Source organism: Pan paniscus, chromosome 13 (genome assembly GCF_029289425.2).
Source record: "Pan paniscus chromosome 13, NHGRI_mPanPan1-v2.0_pri, whole genome shotgun sequence".
Classification (NCBI taxonomy): Eukaryota; Metazoa; Chordata; class Mammalia; order Primates; family Hominidae; genus Pan; species Pan paniscus.
This window is the reverse complement of record NC_073262.2, coordinates 98,132,593-98,142,315: the sequence shown is the minus strand read 5'-3', so window position 1 is coordinate 98,142,315 and position 9,723 is coordinate 98,132,593. Positions and strand designations below refer to the sequence as shown.

The window sequence follows — 9,723 nt, the reverse complement described above, 5'->3', positions numbered from 1 at the left end:
CTTATCCGGCCCCACCCACATCCTGCTGATTGGTCCATTTTACAGAGAGCCAATTGGTCTGTTTTACAGAGAGCTGATTGGTCCGTTTTGACAGGGTGCTGATTGGTGCATTTACAAACCCTGAGTTAGATGCGAAAGTTCTCCACCTCCCCACTAAATTAGCTAGATACAGAGTGTCAATTGGTGTATTTACAGACCCTGAGCTAGACACAGAGTGCTGATTGGTGCATTTACAAACCTTGAGCTAGATACAGAGTGCCGATTGGTGCATTCACAATCCCTTAGCTAGACATAAAGATTCTCCAGGTCCCCAGCCGATTAGCTAGTCACAGAGGGCTGATTGGTGCATCCACAAACCCTGAGCTAGACACAGAGTGCTGATTGGTGCATTTACAAACCTTGAGCTAGATACAGAATGCTGATTGGTGTATTTACAATCCCTCAGCTAGATATAAAGGTCTCCAAGTCCCCACTAGACTCAGGAGCTCAGCTGGCTTCACCCAGTGGATCTCGCACCAGGCCGCAGGTGGAGCTGCCTGCCAGTCCCCTGCCCTGTGCCTGCACTCCTCAGCCCTTGGGCGGTTGATGGGACTGGGCGCCTTGGAGCAGGGAGTGGCGCTGGTTGGGGAGGCTCGGGCTGCACAGGAGCCCACAGGAGGAGGGGAGGCTCAGGCATGGCAGGCTGCAGGTCCCGAGCCTTGCGGGGAGGCAGCTAAGGCCCAGCAAGAAATTGAGCACAGCAGCTGCTGGCCCAGGTGCTAAGCCCGTCGCTACCGGGGCTTGCAGGCAGGCCGGCGGCTCCAAGTGCTGGGCTGCCGAGTCCACGCCCACCTGGAACTCGCGCTGGCCCGCAAGCGCCCAGCGCAGCCCCAGTTGCCGCCCCCGCCTCTCCCTCCACACCTCCCCGCAAGCTGAGGGAGCTGGCTCCGGACTTGGCCAGCCCTGAAAGGGGCTCCCACCGTGCAGCGGTGGGCTGAAGGGCTCCTCAAGCGCAGCCAGAGTGGGCGCCAAGGCCCAGGAGGCACGGATGAGCGAGCGAGGGCTGCCAGGGCTGCCAGCATGCTGTCACCTCTCAATATTAGGAGCAGAGAAGCCAGCTCAGCCAACCTGGCATTCTGATCTATAGAAACTGAGAGGTAAGACATTTTTGTTGTTTCATGCCATTAAGTTTGTGGTAAGCTGTTATGATGGGCAGTAGAAAATATGGCTGGGCGTGGTGGCTCACGCCTATAATCCCAGCACTTTGGGAGGCCAAGGTGGGCAGATCACCTGAGGTTGGGAGTTCGAAACCAGCCTGACCAACACGGAGAAACCCCGTCTCTACTAAAAATACAAAATTAGCTGGGTGTGGTGGCACATGCCTGTGATCCCAGCTACTGGGGAGGCTAAGGCAGGAAAGTCGCTTAAACCCAGGGGGCAGAGGTTTCGATGAGCTGAGATCATGCCATTGCACTCCAGCCTGGGCAACAAGAGCGAAACTCCATCTCAAAGAAAAAAAAAAAAAAAAGAAAATTAATACACTATGTGAGAGGCGGCTGGACAGCAAATAGCTGTTTGGAAGAACCACCTTTATAATGTTCCATTTAGCCTCTGTATTTGAATATTTTTTTCTGATAACATTATGTGAACATGTAGTAACATGACTCTTTAAATCAGCAGGGACCTCAGTTTCATTTACTTTAGACCAGGGCATGACTGCCTTTATTTTTTATTCCCCTGATGCTCCTCAAGGTGAATTTTGTGCACAGCTCTTTGTCTCTATATATAACTTAAAAAAAAACCCAAAATATTACATACGTTCAGTATATGTGCTATTATTAAGTATATAGCTTGATGAAGTTTTCATGTGTAAATACCTGAGAACCACCACCCAGATTGAGATATAGAATATTTTCATCACTTTAGTGGATGCTCCTGCAAGCTTAATGCCTTTTTCTAGTCAATACTTGCGCATTCAGAGTCATCCACTCTTCTGACTTACACCATCATTGATTAGTCGTGTCTGTTGTTGAAATTCATGTAAATGGAATCATGCAGTGTGCACTTTTATGTCTGGCTTCCTTCACTCAACACACTGTTCTTGAAATTTACTCATGGTGTATAAACAGCTCATTCCTTTTAAAGCACTGTATAGCATTCTATTGTATGCCTAAACCTATATTTGTTTATTCAGTCTCTCACTGATGGTTATTTGGGTTGTTTCCAGTCTTGAACCTTAATGAGTACAGCTGCTGTGTGCCTTCTTGTACATGTCTTTTGGTGGACACGTATACACATTTCTCATGGGTACATCCTTATGAGTGGAATCTCTGGGTCTGCCCATAGGGTAGATTAATCTATATTTTAAGTCAGATTATTCCAAACACGTAATTCAAAATTGGTGAATTATGTTTAGCCATTTTTATGTTATATATTATTATTATTGTTAAAAAAAGTTTTTGGAACACTTCATCAGTTTGCGTGTCATCCTTGCTCAGGGGCCATGCTAATGTTCTCTGTATTGTTCCAATTTTAGTATATATGTTGCCAAAGGGAGCACTTCATATGATATATTATTGATAGAAATAATTAAAAAAAATTTTTTTTGAGACAGAGTCTCACTCTGTTGCCCAGGCTGGAGTTCAGTGGTGTGATCTCGGCTCACCACAACTTCCGCCCCGTGGGTTCAAGCGATTCTCTTGTCTCAGCCCCCGAGTAGCTGGGATTACACAGGTGTGCTAATTTTTTGTATTTTTAGTAGAGATGGGGTTTCGTCATGTTGGCCAGGCTGGTCTCAACCTCCTGACTCAGGTGATCCTCCCGCCTTGGCCTCCCAAAGTGCTGGGATTATGGGCATGAGCCACCACACCCAGCTGAAATAATTTTATTTATACAAATAAGCTAAGAAACTATAAACCTATAGATATCATAATATAGGTATGTTGTCTGTATGTAAGTGGAGCTCTATTCTTTTGAAAAAGAGCACCCAGTCAGAAAAGCCATTTATGATTTAAAACAAGGCAGCTATAGGAAAGTTTGATTTCTCAGAACTTAAAAAGCCATACTAAAGGTGATCCTGCGTTTCCCCGTGTTATATTTAGCTACTCAACGTAGTAAAGACCATACTTCCCGTTTCATGACCTTTCTTTATCACTGGATGTCGTTCTCAGCATGAGGAGGCACAGCATGAGCATTCATGATTACACCAAAGCAGCGACTTTCCCTTCCTTATCTCTGAGTACCCAGGAACCCAAAACTCTGTTTGCGAAGAGGCTTATAAGTGCCCTGGCCATTGGAAAAAGAGGGGTTGCTTCTACATTGAGCAGTTCGAATGGGCCTCTGAAAAGTCTTGCAGCACAATTCACAGGCAACACATGGGCGGCTGATGGCCACACTGTAGTTACAAGATGGCAGTCAGTGTGGTTCTCCATCATCCAGGTGATGCGAGGTGCTCCCTCACTTGGTCTTCTCCAGGCCTTGGCCTGGCTCCCAAGCACTGGCCATCCCCCCAGTATTCTTTGGGCTCTCAGTATTAGTTCTGCAACTTCTCATGGGACCCACCAGGACCAGATCATTTTCTCTTGCCCCACACCTCTCACCTTCTCTATTTTCTTTATAATTCTTCTGTTATCATAGATACTATGGGTGTTAATTCCCTTAAACCTTCCCTTTTGATTCTTTGACAACATTCAGGAGTCAAAAGTAAACATTGCTTTTCCTTCTCAAGGCAGTGTGGGTGACTCTGTTGACTCGGGGAACAGTGTGTGAAGGGGAAGAAAACATACATATTGTTATTTCAATTATGGCATGTATTAGGATTCTCCAGAGACATTGAATCAATAGCATGTATATACATTATATAAGAATTGGTGCATACAATTAATGGAGGCTGGCAAGTCCAAAATCTTCAGTGTGGGCCAGAAGACTTTAGACCCAGAAGAGCTGATGGTGCATTTCCGTCCCAAGACAGTCTGCTAGAATTTCTTTCTTGAGGGGGTGGCCAATCATTTCGTTCTTCTTAGGCTTTCAACTGATTGAATGAGGCCCACTCACATTACAGAAGGCAATCTGCTTTACTCAAAGTTTACTGATTTAAATGTTAATCTCATCCAAAAATACCCTCCAAATTGACACATACAATTAACCATCACACGTCATTACACTCATGATCTCCAGGAGCACACCATGGCTAAATTGGCATCTATCCTAGTGCAAGATTTCTCATTTTATGGGAAAGACAATGCATTGTGGATTAAGATGATGTAGATTTGAATCCCAGTGATCTTGGAATTTGAATCTCAGTTGTGTCATTTGGAAAAACCTTTAACTTCAGTCGTCACAGAGCTGCAGTTCTCAACTAGGGCAATTTGTCCTTCCGCCTATGTCCCCAGAAGACATTTGATAACATCTGAAAACATTTTTGGTTGTTACAACCAGGGTGAGGGCGGGAGGAGTTGTTAATGTCATCTCTGGTGGGCACAACTCAGGGATACTAACCATCCTATGATGCACACAACAGCCCCCCACAACAAACAATCACCAGGCCCCAAATATCCGTAGTGTTGAGGTTGTGAAACCTTGCACTAGAGGTAAACAGACAATGCTAGGATATCAAAAACTAGACATGAATGGAACATGGGAGGGTCGTCAGGCAAGAAAACCGATAAAATGGTGCTAAAATTTAAAAAGCAAATGTGTGAACACCTGATCTTATAGTTTTTGCCAGTTTCTAAATAGAATAGTGGGAAGGTGATATTTTAAGTTGGGAAATGCATTATTGGAGGCTACGCTATGATTTGGGGAAAAGAGAGCAGACCTCAGGTTAGCAGGAACATAAACGTGTTAGAATTTTACTGAATTTCCCCCTTGTGTCATTGGCTCACAGGATTTCACAAAGGTTTGAAGGTCTGGGATGGAATGGTGAAGGTGACATCACTGTGAGCAAGTGTGGGTCAAATGAGGGGGATGAACTGTGGCTAAGAAACTTAAGAGAATATTTTTATAAGAAGATGTAAAAGGATAAATACAATATGACTTACCAAATGCCTTTAAGTAATAGATTACTATTTTGTTACCTCATAATTTATTCTGGCAGTCTGTTTAACCATATGCATAGTCTCCTGAATGTGATTTAAATGTTAAGTCCTAATTACAAAACTCTAATTCAAAACAATTTTAAGTAAGGCTGTTGAAAATTAATGTGAATGCAAATCATGAAGTCACTCTCATTAGGGAAATACGCATTAATTTTAATTTTGGGCCTCTCTGAACTAATATCAAATAGAATTACATAAAAAATAAAAATGGCCAGAACTTTTGAGAGATTATATTCTGCAACTAAAGTTATCCAGGAATGTGTAACAGCTACGTAATCTCTTTATAAAAAATTTTGAAATAATTTAACGATATATAGATTATTAGGGACCTTCTAAACTTTTAGAACTGATTTTGTTGGCTTCATTAGCTCCTGCCTTGTTTTAACAGGCTTTCTTTGTATATATTGAATTATTGGAGTCAACTAAGTTGGTTAGTGTGCTGTGAGGGTCACTACACATGCCCTTTTGTTTAAATTAATCAGCCTCTGCAAAGAAGAAAGACAATTTAATTTTACCAACTGAATCCAGGAGAAAAATGAATACATCAAAGCAAGTGTGAAATTCTTTCCAGTTAGCATGCACAGAGAATGTAGCTAATAATAACCTCGAGTTTTCTGTCAAGCAGGTCAATATATCTCTTTATCCATTATAATCAATATTGTAGCATTCATTCATTCATTATTCATTCACTTACCATTTATTGAAACCTTAAATTTGTGCTCAGTCAGTGCACTGTGAATGGGTATAAAGAGACAACTAAGAATCTGATCATTGTCTGGTGGGAGAGACTGACGTTACAAAGTGCAATGGTACATGCATTCTGTGAGACAGAAATTCATGGAGGAGAACTGGAAGAGATTCACCTGGATAGGTAGCCTGGGGCATAAAGAGTAGGCCTAGGAAGCCCTAAGGACATTAGGATTTATTTTGAGAGATGATGGTTGCTTTGTTAGGGTGACAGCAGGGTGGTGATGAAGAGAGGTCTTAATCTAAATATATTTTAAAGGTGGAGCTAACAAATTTTGTGGCATGAAATCAAAGAGAACATTTTAGATAGGCTTTAAAGATTTTGGAGCCAAGCACAATGACTCATGCCTGTAATCCCAGAACTCAGGGAGGCCAAGGTAGGTGGATGACTTGAATTCAGGAGTTCGAAACCAGCCTGGGCAACCTGACAAAACCCTGTCTTTACAAAAAATACTAAAATTAGCTGGGCATGGTGGCATGTGCCTGTAGTCCCAGCTACTTGGGAGTGTGAGGTGGGAGGATCACCTGAGCCCGGGGAGGTTGAGGCTGCAGTGAGACATGATCGCACCACTGCACTCCAGCCTGAGTGACAGAGTGAGACCCTGACTCCAAAAAGAAAAAAGAAAAAAAAAAGATATTGGCAAGAGCAACTAGGTTGGTGGTGTTATTTACCGAGACTGAGAAGAATTGGCATGATCTAAGTGTGACATGATAATTAGATATCCAAGTGGAGATTGAAAGAGATAGTTGGGGTAAATAAGCTTGGAATTCGGGGGACAGTCTGAATTGGGAATATACATTTGAGTATCCCAAGCATTGAGATGATATTTAAAGCCATAAAACTGGGATAATCCCCTCATTCAGCAAAGTGATGTGTAGAGACTGGGAAGATGAGGAGCCAGCAAGGAGGACTGGGACCATTAGGGCAGGAGGAGAATCTCAAGAGGGTGTGCTATTCAGGACACCAGACACTTGAGACAGTGTCCAAGGAGGAAGTGATGGACTGTGTCAAAGGCTTGTGACAGATTTAGCAATATGTGGACTAAGTCTGGCAATGTCGATGTCACTGCACCCTTGATAAAAGCATCTTTGATTGGAGGGTTGGGATAAAAGCCTGATTAAAGTAGGCTCAAGAGAGAACGGAAGGTGAGGAAATGGTGAAAGCATATACAATTAACTTTTTGAAGACATTTGCCTGAAAAAGGAGAGAGGCATGAGGCAGTAGCTGGAAGACTGGAAGTAGCTGGAGAAGAATTTGGGGTTGAGATTTTTCTTTTTGTAAAGAATGGAGACATCTCTGGCTGTTTGCATGCTAACGGAAACAATACAGTGGAGAAAGAAAAAGTAATGGTGCAGAACAGAAGGGGACATTGTCTAGAGAGAGGTCCTTGAGAAGATGGGATCCATTGCACAGATGGAGAAGCTGGCCTTGACCAGAAGCACGAATAGTTCACCCACTGGAACATGAGCAAAAGCAGAGGTGATGGTGTGTGTTCAAACTGGCTAGCATATTAGGTGGTGGGAACATGTTTTAGCGTACGTAAGCATAGGCAAATGCAGCAGAATCCTTTTCTCCCCCCTTGGTGAGTTGTATATTTTTTCCTGAAAGCATTGAGTGTTCTCAATCCTGGTTGCACTTTAGAACCCCGTGGAAAGCTCTTAAAAATTACTGATTCCTGGGTCCTGTTCCCATAGTTAATTGGTCTGGATACTAATACTAAAAAAAAAAAAAAAAAAAAAATCTCTCCAGTGGTTCATTTAGAACCACTAAGTTAGATGGTTTATGTAATATTTTATGTTTAGTGAATGACTAGAAAATCAGATAATTGTTTGTTATGACAGTATCAGTACTGTAAGAAACAGGACTAATATTTCAGGAAAGTGAGCTTATGTGGCAGCAGATTGAGTTCTCCAGAAATCAGTCACCAAGACTGAGATTAGCGTGTAGGAAGTTTACTGTGGCAAGAAGGGAAAGGATGCAGGATTGAGCTGAAAGAGAAGTCAAGTGGCAAAGCAGGCCCTGTGATAGTCTCTGCAGACTCCATGGAGAAACTTGGAACTAAAGATGCTCTGTCAGTGTGGCTCTGCATGGGGTTGAAATGACCCAGCCTCCATGTATCAGTCATTGGATGTAGACCTTCTTGAGAAGGGCACTGACCTAGACAAGGAGGCTCTTCGCAGCTGTGCCTGACCCTGAAGGACCTGACAGCTGAAAAAGCTGGGGCAAAAAGGCCTTCCTTGGCTCCAGCCTGACAGTGTCTACTACATTGGTTAATGTTGCAGGTCCACATAGCAGATTCTAGTCTATGAGACAGGTTAGCTGAAAAATGAACCTCCTCCATGAGTCCTAGAAGGCTCACCAAGAGTTATTTTATTTTATTTTTTTGAGAAACACATGTTTACCAGTTTATGAGTCAGTACTACTATTTTTTGAAAATGTTTGCTACACAAATACACAAACAGTCCACATATCTGATCAACTTTCTTCTAGAACTACAGCCAAAGGAAGATTAGTCTGTAAACATGTGATCACTGGTATGCTTGGCTCGACTTCCTGCAGTGTATTCTCTGATAATACAGAAGTAGTGATACTGTATGGAAGTTTTAGATAATTTTCCTGTCAGTTTGCATTTTAATCATATAATAACAGAAAATTATAAAGACAATTGGGAATGAAACCACCTTTGCAAAAATTATAACTGAGGAAATTACAACAGGAAACTGTCAAACAGAGAAATTTGACATGGCTGACTCCATCTTGTCTGTAGCTCACATGTTGGCTATCTGTGCTCATTCCTGGGCGTGGGCAGAGCTAACTTTGGAAGAAATTAAGTTTATAGTTTAAACAATAGCCCTTCCCCCAAATTAAACTGTTCTTGTAAAACTATTGAAAGGCTACCACGTTAGGATGAGAGGAGCTTGAATTCTAAATAATTACCAGCCATTATTCTGGAAGTCATAAGATTTGCAACTTCCCCAATTACTCTTGAAGATAACGTGACTATTGTAGAACCTAAAATTGGCCTTTGAGATGTCTTTTCAGGTTTTTGCATTTCTGACAATGGGATGTCCCCACTGGGACCTGACAACCAGTCCTGTGGCCCCCACCCAGGAGCTGAGTCAGCATAAAAGGACAGCTTCAGCTCCCTATCAGTTCATCTCTAAGCCAACCAATCTGTGCTCCTGACTCACTGGCCTGCTACCCACCAAATTATCCTTAAAAATTCCAGTTCCCGAATTCTCTGGGAGACTGATTTGAGTAATAATAAAACTCCAGTCTCTCACACAGCCAGCTCTTCATGAATTAAACTCTTTCTCTATTGCAAGTCCCCTGTCTTGATAAATTGGCCCTGTCTAGGCAGTAGGCAAGGAGAACCCATTGGGCAGTTTCAGGAACATAGAGCAGTGGACAAAAATAGGATGCTTAAAGCCAATGTAAATATTCATGGTAATAAGGAAAGTTTAGAGCAATCTGACCCTGGCATTGGCACTGGCAACAAAGAAGGTGGGAGCACCACGACAAACACAGCTAGAAAATGCACAGAAAAACCAAATTAAAAGAGATTAGATTAAGAGAGAGATATATAGGAGATGTTTGTTTAAAATATGGAGCTTGCGATTGAGGAGATGTAAATGAATCTACAACATGATGCCTCTTGTAGCCATTATCTTTGCAATGATATTAAAAAAAAAACCAGACACATTTCAAAGGAGAAAAATCACAAGAAATCTTGCAGCAAACTAGAAGAACATTGTAGATAGAGACAATGCTATCAAAAGCACAGTTCCTAAGCAAAGGAAAAATTGCTTGTTGGTCTTTTCAAGGTTAAATAAACTAGAGGTCCTGCTTCTTGCTATGAAGCTTTGAAAAGCTTACTTTGAATGCAGACTCTATCTTAGG

At 42.4% G+C, this 9,723-nt stretch overlaps 1 non-coding gene across 1 annotated transcript; it reads right to left on the bottom strand.

The window, feature by feature from the left end:
• Positions 1-2,432: 2,432 nt before the first annotated feature.
• Positions 2,433-2,539, bottom strand: LOC112439246 (U6 spliceosomal RNA). The gene has a single exon (XR_003027528.1). It is a non-coding gene; the product is annotated as a U6 spliceosomal RNA (small nuclear RNA).
• Positions 2,540-9,723: the final 7,184 nt, after the last annotated feature.